Source organism: Neomonachus schauinslandi, chromosome 12 (genome assembly GCF_002201575.2).
Source record: "Neomonachus schauinslandi chromosome 12, ASM220157v2, whole genome shotgun sequence".
In the NCBI taxonomy this organism is placed as follows: domain Eukaryota; kingdom Metazoa; phylum Chordata; class Mammalia; order Carnivora; family Phocidae; genus Neomonachus; species Neomonachus schauinslandi.
In genome coordinates, this window is record NC_058414.1 from 74,133,595 (window position 1) to 74,156,568 (window position 22,974).

A 22,974-nucleotide genomic window follows, 5' to 3' on the forward strand; every position below is an offset into this window, starting at 1 on the left:
AGTGGCGTCCTCGTTAAAACTTCGCCTCTTAGGAAAGAACAGGCATGGGTGGAGGCTTGCGTTTACTAAATCCCTATTATGGTCTGTGGATTTCACGTTCATTATTTCCTCTAATTAACTGACTAATCTTCACAAAATCCTCAGAGGTAGATGTCATTACACCTATTAATTAAGAAGTTGAGTAGCCTGTACAAAGCCAGATTAATAATTAGCAGCTCCTGGAATCAAACCCTGATTTCTGACCCTAAGTGTTATGTCCATACGATAGAATCGCACTGACTCCAGAAGTGAAGCAGCTAAAGATTATCGAAGCCCCAAACAATGAAATCATATTTACATCTTAATATGCTGTTTCCACTTCCTTTTCGCTATGTGAGTTAAAGACATCAAAGATTATAGAACAATGGCTTGTCCCAAGTTAATAAGAGCTTAACTTTCTGTTTGACTCAATAAAACACTGGCATCAATATGAGCAAAAACATTTGGGAAAGACACATTTCCAAATCTCCTCACCACCAGCTGGGTCAGAAACACCCAAGTCCTTCTACCCCCAGTATCATCCTGTGTACAATGAGGGCATTCCAGTCCTGGGCCTTCTAGCTCTAAAACACAACACAACACAACACAACACAACACAACACAACACAACACAACCACTATGGGCACGCACAGTTCTTTTCTTTTCTTTCTTTGCCTTTCAGGTTTTCAAGGAAAATCTTTAAAACTTCCAAGAATAGCAGTACCAAGGGGGAAGGGGCAGACTCGCCGAGCTGCCAACCCAGTGCACACACAGGAAGCGCAGTTGCTTCAGGAGCCCTGAGCGAGTCACCATGAGCATTCTGCGCTTTTGCCTGTGGTGGTGTAGATTCACTGGCTTAAGCTGGCTGGCTGCACAGCGCATGGGCAGCCCGGCCGGGATGCTGTTGCTATAGTGCGGTCAGATCTCAGGTATTACCTGGGAAAAGAGTACATGAGGACTTTAGACCCACCTACTGATCACTCACAGGGAATATTGAATTTTTTTTCTTAAATAAGTCATTGGCTTCCTCCCCCCCTTTCCCTCCTTCCACCTCTCTCCACTTCTCATGCTTACCATGTACCAGGCACAGTTCTAAGTACTTTACATGCTTTAACCCTGAGAAAGTTATATTTGCTGTTTCCTCATTTTACAGATGAACACATTGATATACAAAAAATTTAAATAAATATCTTTGGTCCCACAGTAAATACATTTGGGGGCCAGGGCTTGAACCCAAGCAGCCTGGCTCAGGAGTCTTTCACCGATAATCAAAATGCTATTCAGTTATCAGTTAAAGTCATAAGCTGCACATGCTTCCTACTTCCCAGACTTGGTTAACCAGGTGCTTAGTTGCTGATGAAGGTCACTAAAGATACTTGGCTCGACCCAAAGCATTTTCATCCGCTTTTAGCTTATTTACAAGTCTGAAAGACAATCGCAGTGAAATTGCTAGTTTCTAACAGCACGACCTTGGACTGCTTAGGGTCACACCTGTGTACCTGTTCGGTTGATTCCTTTATTCTTCATCTCAGCTTCAAGTTCATGTGCAGCCCTCTAACCTCCATGTTCCAGCCACCGCTGCTGTCCTACTGCACTGTCATGCCTCTGTGCTTTGTCCACACTCTTCCTCCTGCCCCTAATTCCCTTCCTTCCCTTATACACCTTAGGGACAAATTCCATCCTTCTAGCCCTACCATTCTAGCTCTTAAGCAGAAACATTATAATGACTCACTTCTGTGTCCTTTGCCGCTCTAGATTGAATTTCCCCTGAGAGAGGAAATGTTTTATTCTTCTGTGTGTCATTTCCCATAAGAGTTAATACAATGAAGACACTAAGTTAACTTATACATGTTTTATCAAGAAAAATGTAATTGTGAGGAAAAACATTTTAAATGTATCTGGTATTTAAAACGTTAACAATTCATTTTAGGGAAGAGTTGTTCGGAACCGAGTTCATAATCCGCTTATTCTAAGACCTTCAACCAGCAAGGCAAAAATGTATATAAAGATAATACAATGAAAAACGTTCACGATAAAAATAAACTTGTGTTATTATGTGTAACCCAATGTGATTTGTCACAAACTCTCAAGTACTTAAGGGTCATTCTCCTCTGTTAGCATGAGGCCTGGACGGAAGAGATGCATGTTCTCTGTTATAAGCGATTTGGAATTTAGGGCTTGCACAGTGCAAGGTAATTTAAGTGTTTATTTAGGACCTAAGACAGTGACACAAAGAGATTGCTCAAAACTTAACCAATGAGAAGGACTTGACTTTATGCTCTTCTTGGAGAGAAAAGCTGGGGCTATGGAAGATCCTCCCACTGCAGATAGGACTGGGTTGAGTGTAGCCCGGCAGGGGTGCTCACACTGCCTTAACAAGGCAGAGCTGATGAGCATATACGTGCCATAGCTGTGTTTGTCTGACACTTGTTGTGCCCAGAGGAGTACGTGATAAGGATCCAGCAGAATCTGACTAGGATGGGATGGGCTCTCGGTGTGCCCCCCCCACCTAAAGGAAAACCAACATGGGGAGCAGGTCAGAAGAGCACACATCAAATACTAAGGACAACTGAATCTGTAGCCTTATGGACAAGGCAGGTTGATACCAACATTTAATTTTTGTTTTATGTTATTCATTAGAAACCAGTCAGAAAAGAACTAACATGTGATTCATGGTTAGATAATAACAGTAATAATAAAGGAGACAAGAAATAGCATCATTAAACTATTGGTTGACTTTCTTCCACTAAAGCCCATCTAGAATACACTGAGAGCTTATTTTAGGATAGAAGGGAATTGATACTCTATTTCAGGAATTTCAGTGACTAATTTTGCTCAAACTGAAAAAAATGCGTGAATTCTCTTCACCTGCAACCTCAGTTCCCTGCAGGTAATATAGGTTCACAATTCTTTAACAACAATTTTGAAAACCAAAAGTTTTTCAGAACTCAGTTGGTGGCAATATCTGATCTGAACTCCCTTGGCAGCAAAATCAGATCTGAATAGACACAAAGCTGTTTAAAATCTTTATTTATCCCACTCAGTGTGAATTATTTATAGAGTTCTCAGCAGAAATACGAATGTGTTTAATTTGGGGTGCTACCCCAGATCTGCAAGAAGGTGTCTGCCATATGCCCTTTTTACCTTCCTATTAGTGACAAACTCTGCATCCTAAAACACTCGCGGTTTCAAAGGTTTCAGGTATTTGACAGGGGACTTGTAAATAGATAACAATCCCTCCCTGGACACCCGTCTTCTCATCATCCCATGGAGAGTCAAATGCATTTCAAGGGGCAACCAACCAGCAGCTTACTGCTTTATCTCGTATTGTCTGCACATGAAAAAATGTTAAATTTCTTGGTGGATTTCAAAATAAATCAGGGGAGGTTATCATCATGCTTTTTTTTCTCCGCACATGGATAAAGAGTTGGTTTTCCATCTTTTAACTGCTAAAATCATAAAATTATTCTCTCTCCTCAGTTTATAAAAACAATTATCCTGGGATTATATAAAAAAATTATCCTCTTTTATCTCTGGGATGGTGTCCCTTCTATTCAGTAAAGGTGAAAGGAGAGTGTTTATTTTGCATTTTCCACACCAACTAGCCAATTCTAGGGATAGAGCACCAGGTACAAAAATTAGGAGGTTCTCAAAGATAGACAGTTCTAGGCTCTGGTCAGGCATAGCTCTCTTTGATAGGTAATAAATCCAAGACAAAGAATAGATGTTCCTTCTTAGAAGTTAGTGATGATCAAGTCATACTGCAGAGGATCACAGTTGTATTTCTTCTTATTTTCCTTTCTTCCTCCTACTCAATTATTTAGTCCAATGCTCTACACAAAGTAGGTAAGCTGTGGAATGTCAGTTATAAATCACAAAATTGCTTTAGGTGGGGGTAGGGGTATCTCTCACATCTTTCATCTCCTCCTCCTATTTGTATTCTGGGGGCTTCCTTCTGTTCTCTTTCTACTGACTCCTTTTATTTTTCTACGTCTAGTTTACTCTCTGTTGCATATATTAAGATCCTTTCTACTTCCAATTTTAGTATATGTGCTGCCAAAGCGAGCACAAGATCCTTTCTACTTCCAGTAACCGTGTTTTCATTTCTATTACTTATAGTTGGTCTGTTTTCATATATTCCTACTCTCGTTTGATAACTTTATGTTCTTATTTCCAGGATGCTCTTCACGTCTATATTTTTGAGAAATTTAAGCATACTTATTTTAAATGCAGAATGCTATCTTATTTGTATTTTATAATTTGTGAATTCTTCTTATATATGAATCTTTTGACTGTCTCATATGGAAAGGATTTCCTCATGTGCTTTATAATTTTTCAATCACCAATTCACTTATCAAAAGTTTCTCAATTGCAAAAGACCTTATTTTTATCAGCACCTCTCCTGACCCCGTGGATTTCCAGTTGCCTCATTTAGCTCTCTGTGTTATTTGGCCTAATTAGGCTATTGGTTAGGGTGGATTCTTAACGCTTTTTTCCTTGCTGCTGTTTTTGTTAAATGACCTCATTGAAAACTTAATAATGTCCCTGTTTCCTTTCCCCAAGAAATATTTACACAGATAGGCACTTAACCATTTTATTGGCAACTTCAGGAAGTTTATAGACCCCTCAAAGCCTAGTCAGTCATCCTGTAGGAGTATTTAAATCTCAGGTTAAGAACTCTGGGTTAGAGATTTTGCTTTTGTCTCATATGGGTAGAAAAATTCCAGATGTTTAACTTTCTGCAGTATACTAGTTGCAATGCTCTTGAAGGGTTTTGCCACAGATAAGTGCTGCATTTTAATTTTAGGCATCCTTAATGGGTGTGTAGTGGTAGTTTGTTGTGGTTTTAATTTGTATTTCCCAATGACTAATGATGTTGAGCATTTTTTCTTATGCTTATTTGCATTCTGTATACTTTTTTGGGTTTTTGGTAAAGTGTTCAAATTTTTTGCTCCTTATTTAAAAATTAAATTGTTTGTTTTCTTATTATTGGGATTTTAGAGTTCTTCATATATTCTAAATGCTAGTCCATTATCAACTACATGATTTGCAAATTTTTTCTCTCACTCTATGGCTTGTCTTCTTATTCTCTTAATAATGTTTTTCGAAGATCAGAATTTTAAAATTTTGACCAAGTCCAATTTTTCAACTTTTTCTTTCGTGGCTTGTGCTTTTGGTGTTGTACCTATGAAATCTTTGACTAACCCATGATTTTCTCTCTCTTTTTTTTAAGTTTTGTAATTTTAGGCCTATAATCTATTTTAATTTTTAGATATGGTGTAAGTTTGCTGCATATTTTTAAGTATATTATTAAAAATATATTATTTCTCCTTTTTATTTGGAGGTGTGGGGAGCTGGTTATAAACTTGCTTACTCCAGCAGACTGACCCTTAATTGGTACTACATTATATTTTCTTGATATGCAAACTAATTATATATAGGCTAATTGGCTAGTTTCCAATTAAGAGAGGGAAATGACTGGCCATGCATGAAATACTGGTTAATGCAGAACAGTATGTAAATCATTTTTCCTGACTCTCAACAGACTGCCTGACTTTCCTAAACAACTGCACTGGGGGAGTTATTTGCATAATGAGATCAAACCCATACATTATCAAATGCATATTTGTAATTAAGTAGCATATTTCAATGGGATGTAAATAAATCAGTGCAAAGGTAATTAGTAAATTGAAAATATACTGTAGGCTCATGAAAGCATCTCTTCAAAATACAGCATTTATGAAATATATTTAATGAATATACGTGTTATGATGGGAACTGATGGGTTAAGGGTTTTCTAATATTGTTTTGAACTTTAATATATTTTTCACCAAGTTTCTAATATTGAAAAATGCAGAAATTCATTCACACTTTTCTTAAGAGAATGTAAATTTATAAAATAAATAAGTTATAAAATCAATAAGTTACAGAGATGAAAAGTACAGCATAGAGAATATAGTCAATAATATTGTAATAATGTTGTATGATGGCAGATGGTAACTACACTTATTGTGGTGAGTATTGAATAATGTATAAAATTGTGGAATCACTATTGTATACCTGAAACTAATATAACATTGTATGTCAACTATATTTCAGTAATGAAAACAAAAATAAATTAAAAAATATGTTTCTTTGTGACCCAGAAAAAAAAGAGCTTCTTTTATAACAAACAAATATTTTTACAAGAGAAAAAACAAACAAACAAACAAAAGAAAACAAAGGACCTTAGAATGAGGCAGTAATATCTGGAATGCATATTCATGACCGGTTTGAAAAATGTAGGTCATTGTGATGCCACTTTATATTTTGTATAAAAATCCCCAAAATCATAAAATGTAAATCATCAGGAAAATGTCTCTGCATTTTCACCTTTCTGGGAAAACCACTGCTAATAACTTAGGCTATTGTAAAAGTTTTTTTGTTTTTTGTTTTTTTATTGTAAAAAGCTTTTAACCAATGTTTGTCTTAGGATGGGAACCATATCTAATTGAGAAAGTGCTTCAGGGAAAATATAAGACCTTAACAGGGTCCTGATACTGATGAAAATTTTGATGTAAAACAAGAGCAAAGCTTTACTTGTTACTTTGGAGAAAGGAAGATGAGAGAGAGAACATGAGATCAGCTGGTTGCAGACAACTGCCTGTCATGAACTTCTGCCCTCAGCCCCAGTCTCCTCAAATCTTCAGTAAAAGGCACACACAAATCACATAACATATATTACTGGACATCTTGTGAACCTGATGAAGAAGCCAGACCCTCATCCTGAACATAGCACAAAGACATAATATGAGGATGAAGATCCTGAAGAAATAAGTATAGGAACTAGCAGAAACCATGGGATTTGTCCGGCAGGACTGTGGAATTGGTGTTTGGACCAAGTATAACCAGATCTCTAGGGGTCAGGGAGCCCCCAGTGAGGGGGGTATCATCTGGGCTACATAAATATTTTACTGGTATAAAAAAGAACAGGGCAGACATACTTACTGATATAAACGCATGTCCTCAAAATATTATTAAATAGAAAAAGCAAGTTGTATTCATTCTATTGTTCCAAATTCAACCAAAAGTTGAATTTCAGAGGGAGAATTTATTATGCAGACCACATGTACATTAAGGATGAGTTCAGATACAAGAAACAGGTCCTGGCAATGGAGTCTATGTGGAAAGAGATGGGGAGAGGGTGAGAAAACAGAGTTGTGAAGGAGGGAGGCAGAACAGACCTTGCAAAGAAAAGTAGGAGCACAGAAGACTACATCATTTACCCAGCCCAGTGAAAAGTAGAAATCCAGGGCCTCTTGTTGAGAACTTTTCAAGGTTTCCAAGATGGTGACTGCAGTTATTAAATCGCATATGGGGACTCCCTCTATATGCTGGTCCTGTGCAATCACACAGGTCACATGCCCACGAAGCCAGCCCTCAGACGACACAAGCTATAATTCCTGTGCCTCATTGTATGCTTTTCTCCTTTTCCTTTAATTGCCTACTTTTTGGGGGGAAAATGTCTCTTTTCTTCCAATAAAAACACATGGTGAGACAGTGAAGGTTTGCTTGGCCCAGATCTCCTTGCTTGCCATCATCTATCCTTGCTCATCTCAGCGTGGCAGCTTGGAAGGCAAGTCCTACAAATTCTTCCTGGGAACCACCCAAATCTCTTGCATTGACCAAGACCTGAAATCTCTCATACACTACACTCTCTTATACCATTTACTTATTATTTCACATTTCCAACAAAACTATCTTTCCACCTGATTGTTGTAGGAGCAGTGTGGGGAAAAGAGCAAACACAGTAGGTTGTTAATACTGCTTCATGATTCAATGATTTAATAAAGATTTCATTCTGAAATCCATGTTAAACTTGATATTTGTCTCAACTCACTATTTTTCAGAAGAGAAGCTGAAGCCTCTCAAAGACTTCCCCAGAAGCATTCATTCTATCAAGTCTAAGATGGTCTAGGTGGTTCAGTGTGTAGAAAGATAACATTTAAAAAGAGAAGTTGCTGAGATGGTGGTAAGAGCTTACTTCTAGCAGGTAGTTCTCTCCACTTTGGAAAAGCAATACGCAATCTGTTGGAACAGGAAAAATTTCATAAACACAATTTCTTGATTTCCAATACGTAGTCAATTAATTGATGTACTTATAACTTCCACAGTAATACATTCATAGCTGCATTATTTATTTATTCCACATGTTCAAATCTGCCATTATGCTATTTCCTACATAGAAGATATGGCTAAGGAAATTAGGGTGGGACTATATCTAGTTGCACATCCAGACTACTAATTGGGTAAGAATTGAGGTCAAAGTTTGTAACCCTGTGTCTTGGTCTTTGGGCAGACCAAAATTAGTTGTCCTCATGAGATATCTCTTTAAGTACAATGTGCACCCCCAAAGCATAAAAACTGCTGTTAGTTCTAAGAGAAATAGCAACAGAAGCAAGCAAATGACCAGAAAAACAAATACCATTGTACAGGATCCAGTATAGAGCTAAAACACAGCTTCCCTTGAAAGGAGGCTTCATGTATCAACAGGCATGAGTCATGGGGTTAATCACCATTACTAATATTAGCTGATCCAAATTCTCTTGGAAATTGTAAACTTCATTTTGGGCCAGAGCCAACAAGGGGAATTAATGACCTCCCTATTTGCAGTTAAATATCTACTTTACCTTCTCTCTCTTCAGAAGTGGAGACAGAACCAATAAAACTTCTTCCCAACAAAGTCTCACATATTTAAAGTAGCCTAATAGCAAATTTAGAATACCAATTCATCGGTGAGTCCTATTAAATCTAGTGAATAGGGCGCCTGGGTGGCTCAGTTGGTTAAGCGACTGCCTTCGGCTCAGGTCATGATCCTGGAGTCCCTGGATCGAGTCCCGCATCGGGCTCCCTGCTCAGCAGGGGGTCTGCTTCTCCCTCTGCCCTCTGCCCTCTTCCCTCTCGTGCTCTCTGTCTCTCATTCTCTCTCTCTCAAATAAATAAATAAAAATCTTTAAAAAAAAAAAATCTAGTGAATAGACTTTTCATATCAAATACAATAGCATTTTATTTTCCCCCCCACTTTTTCTCATTCAGAATTATCAGCAAAGTGGATGATTCAAAGAAGAGAATTCTGTTTGGGAAAATTAATTGTAGTAAAAAAAAACCCTGCAAAATTCCATGAAGTCGAAAAAGAGTTTATTTACCTCAGCAGGAAAGTAAAATAAACATAGAGCCAATTATGAGGCAGTAGAAAGACAACTGGACTCTAAGTTTTAAAGATTTGATTGTAGCTTTGTCACTTATTAGCTTTGAGGCTGTAGGCAAGCTTTAAAACTACTCCAAGCCTCTTTTTCCACTGTATAGGGATACAGTAATCTGTAGCTCACAGGGAATGTCGTGAAATCCACCCAGGGGAGCAGCATCATGTTTGTATTTGTTATACAAATAATGTGCATTCTCCCACTATGTGCCCTTTTATGTAATTAATACTTTGAGAAATGAATTTTGTATACTATTGTTTATTGTATATTTTACACTAAAAAATTACCTTCATACATATGTATATTTTAAATATATAAAATGATGCATATGATTTCTTATGGGCTGAAGGATTTTCATGGGTAACTTTATCCATATGTGATTTTCACCTTATTAAAATAACTTCAGAACCCAACGTCCATGTAAGATGTAACTCCACTGCATATGGAAGTGTTTTGCAAGCCATAAAGGTTTAAAAGGTTAAACAGGTTTAAGATGTTATTAATATTTTGTTTCCACTAAGGAGGACAACACAAATATAACAACAAAAAAAGGGAGGAAAAACAAACACACACCTTACATGAAAGTTTTCTCATATAATTTTTGTTAACTGCCCCAGTTTTATATTTAGATGAAATAATATTGCAGTTTAGAGAGTGCTGTCTTTAATCCTGAAAAAGTATATTTGTATTCAGCTAAATCTCTATGGGCTTAACAAAAGTGGTTTAAATTTAACACTAGTAGTTATTGGAAGTTAGCTTTTAAATAATAAACAGTTTACATTCTTGAATAACCACTTTTTTAATATGAAATGAACAACCAACTTGAGAACCCTCAAATTTGCTCCATGATTGCTAGAATTTCACTGATAATTTCCAAAATAACTGGTTATTCAACCAAAATTAATACATAAATACCTGTCTTACAAAAAATAAAGAACTTTAAGGTATAACTTACCAAATGTTAGAGCCACAGAAATTTTAAGGATAATTTTCACTCTCTTTTACAATTTAGAAACAGAAAGTGGAAGAGGTGAAGTGCTCTGTTCAAAGTCGAGCATGTATCACGGAGAAAACAAGGAACGGGGGGGGCAAGAAAGTCGAAAGCCAGTGAGAACAGGTCCACAGAAACAGCCTGCTCCTGAGCGCTGGCCTTGCCAGTCTCCTCAGCAACGTCACAAATGTCCCAGCTTTGGGGCTGGTCCTGGAAGGGCTCCAGAATAAATATGTGAGGCCACAGGAAAGCATACAAGGATGGGAACTCTACACCTCAACATTTTCAACAGCACTTAGAAAAATGCTTTATGATATATTAATAAGCATCAGATTATAATTATATTCTAGCAAGCCGTTCTCTTGGTTTTATTTCCATTTTTGGTAGACTGATCTTTTTAAAGATTTTATTGATTTTGAAAGGGGGAGAGAGCACATGTATGGGGAGGGGCAGAGAGTAGAGGGAGAGGGAGAATCTCAAGCTGACTCTGCGCCGAGCGTGGAGCCCAGTGTGAGGCTCGATCCCACAACCCTGGGATCATGACTTGAGCCGAAATCAAGAGTCCGAGGCTTAACGGACTGAGACCCCCAAGCACCCCTGAATGATGTTTTTTTGGGGGGTTCTTTATTTGTGTTCCAATGGGATCACATCTTACTCCCAAGGATTCAGGGGTAGCCATTACCCTGAAGGGTTTCTGCTGTAGATGGCCTGCAGGAACATGAACAAATGTCAAGTGAGACAATCTTGTGAATCTTGCCTCCAGCACTTACTAGTCAGATACCCGGAATCAAGAAACTCATTTTCTGAGTCTCTATTTCCTCCCCTGTAAAATGAGGGTAATACTGCCCCGTAGATGTCAAGATTAAGTGAAGTACATAAAATGCTTAGTATAAAGTTGGCACTCAATACATAGTAGCTCTTTATCTCCAAGACATCAGAGGTTTCTCATTTTCCCTCAAAGAGAAGGAATAGCAACTTCAAAAGAAAGGGGAATGACTCTTCCATGGGAAAAAATACCATTTGAATAGTTATAGTGATTGCTCTTTTTTTTAATGAGTTTCTCTGACTTTCTGGCATTTTTGCAGCACTTTTCAGATCATATAGTAAACATATTTTTTCCCAGGATTATTGAGGTATGAGTGGAAAATAAGAATTTATATATTATGTTATAAAATGTGCTTTTAAAAAATGTGTGCCACAGGACGATTTGATAGGCATATACATTGTGAAACAATTACCACAGTCAAGTTAATTAACACACCCATCACCTCACATAGTTACCATTTTTATGTGTGTGGTGAGAACACTTAAGATCTACTTTCTTAACACATTTCAAGTTTACAAGACAGTGTTATTAACTACATTATCAGGTTATACATTAGAGCCTCAGAACTTACTCATCTTATAACTAAACGTTTGTACACTTTGACCCATTTCTCCCCATTTTTCTGACCCCTCCAACCCTTGATAACCACTTTTCTTTTTTTTTTAAGATTTTATTTTATTTATTTGACAGAGAGAGAGAGAGAGACAGCTAGAGAGGGAACACAAGCAGGGGGAGTGAGAGAGGGAGAAGCAGGCTTTCCGCCGAGCGGGGAGCCCGATGCGGGGCTCGATCCCAGGACCCCGGGATCATGACCTGAGCCGAAGGCAGACGCTTAACGACTGAGCCACCCAGGCGCCCTGATAACCACTTTTCTATTTTCTGGTTCTATGACTCGACTTTTTTAGATTCCACATATAAGTGAGATCATGTGGTATTGTCTCTTTGTGTCTGGCTTATTTCATGTAGTGTAATGCCCTCCAAATTCATCCACGTTGTCACAAATGGCAGGGTTTCCTTCTTTCTTATGGCTGGACTATATTCCATTGTGTGTGTGTGTATGTGTGTGTATATATATATATATATATATATAGAGACATTTTATTTATCCCCATTGACAGATGCTTAGGTTATTTCCATGTCTTGGCTATTAGAAATAATCCTAAAATGAACACGGAAGTACAGACATCCCAAGATAGTGATTTCATTTCCTTCTGATATATACCCAAAAGTGGGATTTCTGGATAATATGGTAGTCCTACTTCTAAGTTTTTGAGGAATTTCCATACTGTTTTCCATAGTGGCTGTACCAATTTACATTCCCACCAACAGAATGCAAGGTGTCCGTTTTCTCCATATCCTCACCAACATTTGTTACCTCTTTTTATTAATAGCCATCTTAACAGGGTTGAGGTGATATCTCATTGTGATTTAGATTTGCATTTCCCTGATGATTAGCAATGTTGAGTACCTTTTCATCTGTTGGCCATTTGTTTATCTTCTTTGGAAAAATGTCCCTCAAGTACTTTGCCTTTTTTTTTTTTGCTACTGAGCTGTATGGGTTCCTTCTATGTTTTAGATGTTAACCTCTTATCAGATATATGCAAATATTTTCTCCCATTCCATAGGCTGTCTTTTTATCTTGTTAATTGTCTCGTTGTTGTACAGATGCATTTTAGTTTGATGTAGCCTTACTTATTTTTGCTTTTGCTGCCTGTACTTTTGGTGTTATATCCAAAATATTATTGCCAAGACCAATGTCAAGAAACTTTTTCCTTTTGCTTTCTTCTAACGGTTTTATTGTTTCATGTTTTAAACATAAGGTTTCATCCACTTTGAGTTGACTTTTGTGAATGGTGCAAGATAAGGGTTCAATTTCATTCTTTTGCATATGGATATCCAGCTTTCCCAACACCATTTATTGAAAAAATTATCCTTTCCCCATTGTGTACTCTTGGCACCCTTGTCAAAGATTAGTTGACTGTGTATGTGTGGGTTTATCTCTGGGCACACTCCATGTGTGTCTGTGTGTGTGTGTATATGAGAAAAGTCTTTGTTTCTCAGTTTACTGACATGAGTGTCCAGTAAGAACACGAACAAGGTCCAACAAAAACATGTTATTGTTATTCTAGAAAGATTATTGTACTAGATTATTTATCTTGCCATTTCTTCCTGTAAAAAGGAGTAAGAAAGACTTTTTTAAGGTTAAAAATTGTGATCACTAGATGTATGTTCTGTAATGTGAGTCACCATTCTTTGGGAGTCTTCATTCTTTCAAGTCCTACCCTCACCCAGATGCTTAGTGGCTAAATAATTTCCTTTGTCTCTCATACCATCACAGGGCAAAATCTGACTTGGTCATTTAGGCTTCCAACACAACTCTGAGTAACAATAAATGTGGATATCAGGTAATATTGACCTTTTATACTAATTCCCAAACAAGATTCAACTGGAAGCAAGAAGTCATTAAAACATCCAGGTCTAAAAGGGTAAAAGTGTGCCAAAAGTGACGCTTGCTTACTAGGCTGTGTCTAGGGGATCTGAAGAGACTTCACAAAACCAGAGACCAGCCAAGAGGACAGAATGCTTTTGCTGCTTGGAAAAATAGAGATAATCTGAGAGTTGGGGTTGTCATGCCAATTTATCTTAATTTCGGCATTACTCAGTTTATCTGTATAAGAGGTAATGAACTTTTACGTACTAATGGGAAATAGCATGAGACAAATGAAAACAACCCTCTTAAAGAGGCTTGCCTGATCACACTAGCTGGAAATGGACCTTTTCGTTTTCCCTGTTCTTTTGCATTAGTTTCTATCCTACGTCTTTAAATAGAAGTGAATTGTGTCTGTGTCTGGTCTTTTCCTCTGAGACATGTATTCGTTGAGAACAGGTAACTCTACCATACATATTTTGCTATCACCCACACACCTAGCATAGTGCTTTATATACAGAAAATAATAAAAATGTATGAAATGAGCATGAAAATGGGTAAGTGGAAGCAGTGTTTTGGGCCCATTCAAAAGAGTGATCATGAAAATAAGCAAGAGAAAACTAGCCCAGAATATAACTTTCCCATAAAGCATGAAATCATTACAAGCCTGCAAGCCATTATTACCAGGCCAGTCTCCATTCTCCACTTTTCCTGTCAAATATTTTATTTCCCTCTTGCATACATTTTTTACTCCTTTATTATTTTTACTTTTTGTTTTTGTTTCTTTATAAGTTAGCTCTTTGAAGTTAAAAATTTCATTGAAATTGAGCAGTTGTTACTTTCTTTGAATTAGATCATAAGACTACTAGAGTTGATGAGTTTTTTTTTTTTTCTGAATTCTGTTTAGTCATTCTCAGTCCTCAGTCATCACTAATATTGATAATGCTAATTGTATTTCCTTGTGGAGTCCTGCTTGACAATACATGATACAATTAGTCAAAAGCAAAATGAAAGCAAATTGTGGGCAGGCTAATTCTTTTCATAATGAGTAATATACATTGATAGACGAGTTTTGTTAATGAGGAGTTCACATTACTTTATAAATTTGACCCTCCCTTCCTTGTAAGCATCTGGTAAGGATTAGTTTCCCTGTCTTTGGAGAATTTGAGGCTCAAAATTGCACAGGGATAGTCCCGACAGGGCCTAGTTGCAGACTCCTAAATTAATATAATCTATCTCCCAGATCATTTGTCTTCCTATAGAAACCTATTAAGTGCCTCTGGTATAAAGACAGACGCTCATCAATCACATAACAAATGTGATAACAAGCTTGCAGTGAGGTTATAGGAAAACAGGGGGACTAGAGGAACGCACAGCTCTGCTCTCTGGCTGTAAGGTGGACTCATGCACCCTCCAGAAGGCCCCAGAAGCTACCTCTCTTGCTTCCCCCTACATTTTGCCAGGACATACAGCTTACAAAGAAGACTGCTACCAAATCGTTCTAATGCCACTTAAGACTGGAATTCATTGGGGGTAGAAAGGCCACTGACTCCTTTCTAATAATCTGCTCAAAATGTAGAAAAGAGAGAATGGTGTGTATTGTTCAGGGCATCATAGGGAATTAGGGAGATATTTTCATTTTTAAAATGGTGTTGTATCTTCTCTTTCATTCTTGGGACAGTAATCTGGACAATGCCATAAGGGAGTCATACACAAGATGAATAATAACTGAACAATGGACTTTCAAAACAGAATGTTGTTTCCCATAAATATCCCCAAAGTATCTGAGACAGCATTATGTTATTGGGGAAGAGCCTTCACCGTTTTCATTTGGTTATTAGGGTTCTCATTTTTTGTTTGTTTTAAAATCAAGACCCTTTTCAACAGAAATTGGAAACCACACTGTTTCCAACTGGAGAAGAATGCCTACTATGGCTTTTATTTATTGCATACACGTATTTGGACAAATGCTTGATTCTGCAAGCAGTGATCTAATAATTCTTGTTTTGCAAGGAAACGATTTAATCTGAAGCCATGTCTATCTAGCCTCCCTCAAGACTGAAATGCATCATTACCCTTCTTAGTCTTTGTGGACCCCATGAAGATCCTGCAAGAAAATTTAGAGCGCCCTAAAGCTACCGCCACCAGATAAAAGAATTGCCCTTTATTTTGAAAGCTGACTACGGGAATGATCTCTATTGATCTCTGAAGTAACATTCAGGCTTTAACATTGGGTTGTTTTTCCTAAAGTCAATAAATGAAAAATGAAGTAACCCTCAACCAAGTCTGTGTTCCTGTAATAACAGGATTGCTATGCCTTCCACTGACATGAAAAAGGCGGTTTGCTAAGAAGGCTAACTCCCCAAGTCCTGCTGTCAGAAGAAGAGGTTATAAGCACAGAAACAAAGCTGTTCTGTCAGCCAAAATACCAGTTAAGCTGTGTTTGCTATGGCATAAATAAATGTTCCCTTCAGATCCAGTCAATGTGAGAAAAACAAGGAAATTACAAAGGGTGGTTTTAATGTTAAGAAGACAGGAGGTTAGGAGGCACGAAGAAAGTTTTAATTGTTTTACAAACGTTTCCAGTAAACCATTCTAAACAGCTGGGCCTACGAAATCACCACCAGGACATTTCACAGGAGAGTAATCTTAGACTTGGAACAAGAGAAGCAAGCAGGCTGCATGGTCCTCCAGAAATGCATTCAGAGAAATTACCAGAATAGGGCGGATTCTAGCAAAGCACAGAAGCTTTCTTCCTTTTTCCCAGCAGGTTAATTTATGCAAAAGAGATACTATTCTGAAAAATAAGCCATTTCTTTTAAAAATGACATTTCAACTGAACACAGAGCCATATGTAAGTCTTCAATACAAAGAGTGACATAAGATTCCTATGACTCTGGAAGCAATATCTATAGAAGCAGAAAATCCATAAATCTTGTGAATTTTTAACCTTGCCCTAAAAACTGTATTAGTATATCACTAAATTAAGGGAGGTACTTTTTTTCTATCTCCTTGAATCATACAATGTTTTATGTAATAGCTCTATGGTTTGTCTTTTCCAGTAGAGAGTCTCTGACACTGGCATGAAGGTCTCAGCTTTAGCCATTTTCTCCATCTGGTCTATAAATGAAATTCATACATATGTAGATGGCTATGCATCTATCTATATATGATACATATTAATTACTTAGGTATCTATGTATGTGCTTATATCCCAGCTTATCCCGTGAAAACTTTAGGTGCTAACAGTAAATACATGCAAAGAATTTGCAAAACAAAAATAAAAAGATTAAGGCTATAAAACAGGGAAAATCTACATTAGCATAAGAAATGTCAATGGGCTAGAAGGAAGTGTTAGGGAGAATATATGATGCTTAAACAGGCTACAAATTTCTATTTAGTTGCTCTAGCAGAGCCGTGAACTTGGTTCTGAGCTTTAGGAATGACAATATAATAATGTAAATGGAGACAATGAAATTGTTCCATTATATATGAAGACCAAAAACAAGACCCAGAAGGTCTTCAGGAGGATCCAGTTGGTGTTGGCCACACGTGTGGAAGTCAGAGACAACACCCTCAACAACAAACACAGCGAAGTCATGTGTGGTGGTGTGCCCCGAGGAGTAAGCATAACCTCTCATTTCAATTCAGGGAAAACAGTTCTCCCTGATAGGTTCATGGGGAGGGAAGGTAGTATAGTCCCTGCCGATGGAGTTTTGGTGGGTGGTTTGGCCCCAGGGTAACACACCTGTCCCTGTAGTGAAATAGACTGCATGAACATACCTGTAGGTAATTCTAGGGTTGAAAGTGAAAAAAAAAAAAGAAAGAAAGTAATAGCTATGACCTGTTGAGCTGCTGCTCTAAACCAGGTGCTTTGTTTGTGTGCATTTTCCACGTATTTGTCCTCAGATTCTTCAAAATAAATACCATTTCCACTTTGGTATTTTACAAAATGAGGACATAGAAGCTGGAGAGATTTTAATATACTTATCAAAGAGGTGTGTGGGTGTGGGTGTGTATAACATATGTATTTAAAAGTGACAAAGTTAAAAGAAAAAATGAAAATCCACCAGCGTTGTGGAATATTTGAATACAACTCTCTCAATAAGTGATAGATCAAATGGACATACATCAGTACAAATAAGGAAGATCTGAATGGAACAACAGAACTGCTTTGCTGTAGGATTTCTCAAATTTCCCTGATGGCTCAGTACGAGACTTAGTGAATGAAAATCTCCAGGAGAGAGATTCAGAAAGCTGTATTTTAAAAAACTGCCTCAGATGATTCTTACCTTACAGGAGGTTTGGTAAACACTGATCTAATGAATACATAGAAACTCCTGAACCCAGTTCTTTTCAAATTACAAGGAACATTTACCAAAATATGAAACATTTACCATGACAATGCTTTGGTCATATAGCAAGTTAGAGTAAATTCCAAAGAATTGATTTCACATGGAATGCTAATCTCTGACCACAATTAAACAAAAATGAAATAAAAAAATAAAAATTAAATTTCACACTCATGCATACACATGCAGAACAAAACAAAAATAATTTTGGAAATTTAAAAATATGTTTTTAATAACTCATGGTTTAAAGAAAAAATTGGAAATTAAAAAATACTTAGAATTGCACAATAAAAACACTATAACTCAAAATTTTGGAAATGTTGGTGAGTGATGTGTAGTGGGAAATTTTTAGGTTGAAAGGCTGTCTGAGAAACGAAGAAGAAAGTCTGAAAATTAATGAGCTAAGCAACTATCTTAAAAATCTGGGGAAGAACAGTAAACTCAAAATCAAAGAAGAGTAAAACTAAAGGCAGAAAATAATGAACTAGAAAACAAAGATGAGAGGATCATCAAAGCTAAAAATTGTTTTTTGAAGAGACCAAAAAAAATTGACAACTCTGGAAAGTTTTGTCAAGAAAACAAGACATGAGTTTCAAAGAAACACTTTCAAAAATGAAAAATTACAGATACTGAAGAGAGAAAAGAAAAAAATGCTCTGATGCCAAAAATTTTGAAGACTTTGAAGAAATGGATATCTTCCTAGAATAATATGGTTCATCAAAATTGAAAATGTGACAAAATAGAAAATGTGAGTAGCTTTGTAACTATTAAAGCCGTTAAACAAGTTTTTTTTTTTTTTTTTTTATTCTCAGAAGGAAGATGCCATGCACAGATGATTTTAGAAATAAATTCTACCCAACATTCAAGGGAGATAACTCCAAACGTGGCACAGAAAAAAAAGAGAACATCCCACAATTCATTTTATGAGGCTAAATAACTTTGATGACCAAAACAGATAAGGATAATCTTGAGAAAAGACACTTAACATACCAGTCTTACTTATGAATATGGATCCACCGATTTTTTTCAGTAACAAGCTATTTTTATAATTTTATTAGTGCTATAATTATTTTATTAATGACATAATATGATTCGAGTTATATTATTAGTGCCTAAAAGCTGAACACTATTATATCTTTCTGGTGAACTGAAAGTTTGATCATTAGGTGGTGAACATCTTTATCTCTACTGATGTCTTTTGCCTTAAATTATATTTATGTATTATAAATGAACTGTATCAGCTTTCTTATAATTAGCCATTTTCAGGTACATCTTTTTTCTATCCTTTCCAACTTTTCTGTGCCTTTATGCTTTAGGCATGGCTTTCACATACAGCATCTAGCTGGATTGTTTTAATTTTAATCCAGTTAGACAATCTACATATTTTAAGAGGAGAAGAATCAGTCTATTTAAATATATTTTGGTTAATCTCTATCAACAGTTTGGGCTTTTTCTTTGTCCTCCTTTTTTTTCCCCCTTATCCTCCTTTCTTGTCTTCTTTTTATTATCATTCAAGTTCCCCCCCCCCCATTGGTTTGGATGTTCCTGACACTATTTTTGATCTTAGTCAAAACCCTTGAAATTTTATCATGCTTCCATAACAAGGCTTAGCTTAATGCATATATTTATCGTCCTACTGAGTAGCCCCTGGTCCCATGAATATTTAACTCCATCCACCATACACACTACCTTTTAGGTTTCATGCTGTTTTGTTCATTATAGTTCTTTGCCACTTCCAGTGATTTTTATTCTCCAAACTGAACATAGTTATTTTTGCTTTGTTCAACGCTTTCTTAGATTTATTCTCATCTTTAGTATTTTCTTGATTCACCAGTCCTCCTTGCCATCTGAGTCTTCTTTCTGTGATTTTTTTTCTTTATCTTTCTAAAACCCATCCTTTAGATTTTCCTTGAATGAGAATCTACTGGTAGGGACTCTCAGTTTTTGTTTTTCTAAAAACATCTTTCTTTTACTCTCCTTTGTGTGTGTTTAAGTGTTTTGTTTTGCTACTAATTCGCCTGACTTCTGCTTTCCATTTTTGCTGTTGAGAAGGAAGGCCATTAGATTAATTATTTCTCCTTTTTAGCTAGCCTATCTTTCCTCACTGGCTGCTTTTATGATCTTTTTTTCTTTAGATTTCCCTGGGTATGTTTTGATACGGAATTTCTTTTCATATGTTGCGTTTTGAATTCATTCGGTCTACTCGATCTGAAGACAAATGCGTTTTCAATTCTGGGGCAAAAAGTTCCCACATTTACCTTTTAAAATATTTTCTCTTTCTCTTCCCTTTTTTATTCTTTCCTTTTGGAGCTCCACTCGGATGTATTTTAGGCATTTATCCTCCATATTTCAACTTCTCCTTCATACTTTCTGTCTCTTTGTTTTGTATGTTGCAAATGTTTTTTTAGGCTCCGTCATCCAGTTTGTGTGGACAACAGGCTTTTAGACAACAGGCTTGAGCAATGGAAACTTGATCAAGGCCAAAGGACCCACACTGACCCTGACCCCCCGGCTGAATACAGACAGGCCGGTTGGGTGACCCACCTCAAAGTATCCAGAGGCTCTGACTGACCGATGGGCTATTTACAACCCAGGCACAGTTACCAAAAAAAGGGAAGATTCCATGCATCCCCATACCTCCTCATCTTCCCACTTGGAACACAGCCCATCCTCTGCCTCGTGGCAGACAGTCTCTCCTCTGCTGTCCTGCCCACCACTCCCTTGCAGTGTATTCAATAAACTTCTATCTCCTTTGTTCTGCCTCAGGTGAATCCTTTCACTGCCCATCCCACCGGCTTCCACCTGATCGTCGCCCCATATCTGGGAGCACCCTATCTGATTAGAGAGACCACAGCTTGTGATTTTCCTTTTCAGCTAAGTCTGATTTGCTGTAATCATCCATCCGGTGTTACAATTTCAATGACTTTATATTTCATCTTGAAAAGTTTTACTTGATTTTTAAAAAATATGACTGTTTTTAAAAATACTCTCTTATTCTTTATGACATTAATTCTCTATTCTCTGATATGTCTTAAGCATATTAAATATGCTTATTTTATGTGTTTTGCCCAATAATTTCAATACCTGAAGTCTAGAACTATCTGATTCTGATGGGATTTTGTTGTTTGTTTCCTTGGTTCTTAGTTGTGGTGCTATTACCTGGTATGTTTTAGAACTGTTTTCTACTATGAGTTATAATCATTGGAATATTATATAGGGGAATACTTTGAGGTCTGGATTGAGGAGGCATTCTTCCAGAAAGGATTTACTTCTGCTTCTGTTAGGCATATAGAAACATTACCAACTCAGGCACACTTTGTTATAATTATTGAATTCAGGTTGCAGAAGACAAGGAGTGTAATGTTAGACCCAAACCCCCATAAGTGCTGGCCCTTAGCTATGGATTCTCTGGGGAGATATGGTTTGCCTTTCTCCAAAGTCCAGACTGACAAGTCCTCAAGGGCAGGTTTTGTTTGTCATTTTTCATTTCTACCTCACTCTTTTCTCCTGGAGGATACGGTCCTTCCTGGGTCTCAGCTCTGTACCGTGGGCCTCCAACTTGACACTTCCTGGCATGCGTGCATGCAAGGCCTTGCCTCTGGTTTCCTGTGTGGCCATGAATCTGAGGATCCAGCCATCCTCCTCCTCCTCCTCAGGGCTTCATGGCCTCAAAGTTTTATTACCTCTTGTCTCATGCTCTTGCTTCACATTCTTGCCTCAGAGAATTTTTCTTACTTTCTTGAAAATTCATATAAGACTTGTGAAGGATTTGTACACAATATTTTATGCAGCATATCAGTGTTTGGCAGGCTTTCAAGATCTCTAGTCCATCCTAATGTTGAAAATAGAAGCTCAGGTACATGTCCTTAATGGTACCTAATGCGGGTTTTCACCTCTGGACTCGATAAACATAAGATTGGTTAAGAACTATAAAGAGTTTTTTAAATGTTTAGCTTAAACATAAGCATATGCACAGACAAAAATTATACAGATAAAGCTAGAGAGTAATCCCACAGTACGATGATATTGGTGCATTCTTACCCAGGAGTGGCTGAAAGAGCCTGCAGTTTTCATGATGATTCTGTATGTAGTGCCTACTGATTTTTCCTTTTTAAGAATGCTGATCTACACTAGTGCATAGCTTAGTTCCTGAGGACTTGCAGACTTTATGTCTGTAATGGGTCTGATTTTAGTGTCCAGTATCATGGGCCAAAGCTCTAGCTATTCAGTTGCTGTTGTGACTTCATATATCGTGCACATATGTGCTCGAGATGAACTAACTTACAGCTGCCTCACAGTCATGGTTCACTTAGTTTGAAATACTTTCCATGTATTGCTATAGTGTGAAGAAATCTAATGGCTCCTTGAGTTTTGATGGGAAAGAAATAAAACCATGATCTGATCCTGGAACAACAAAATAAGGATGCTATAGGTAAGTTTTGGGTTAAAGCCCAGGGCTTTTTTCTCTATGCACACTTCTTTGTTTGAAAATGTGACATCTGTATCAGTTAGGATACAGGCTTAGTCACTCTGAATGGAGGACTGCTGGGTAGTGTCAGCTAGAAGCACATGCCAGCCAGAACTCAAGGTTCTATTACTAGGGGAGAAGCGGACGGGGGTATCAGCAACAGCTATGTCTTTGTGGAGGGCAGTAACGAGTCCATGCTGGATGTGGAGCTTGTGGACAGACCATAAAGAATCTGAAGTTGAGTATTTTAGCCTTAGTTTGAGATGTAAGGGAAGACCATGGGGGTCAGGTGGTTTAAGCAATGGAACAGAATGTTCATATCACATGAAACAATAAAGTACAACCACCTGTCAGAGAAGACCAGAGTAAGAGCAATACCAATAATAATTTAAAATGATCAGAACTATATTCCAGTTAATGCTTACGACTCACATATTCAGTCTTTCCATGATGTATGTATCATATATGCATTAAAACAAGCTTGCTTTTAATATAAACATAAAAACCACTAAAGCTTGCAGTGTGGGAAATATGTATTTTTAGAGCATTTAGTGAGTGGGACAAAAAAGCCTTTTGGTGACATACTTTGGTTTCCATCATCTGTCTGCTGAAATCCCTTAAAAGGGAATACCTCACATTTACCACAGG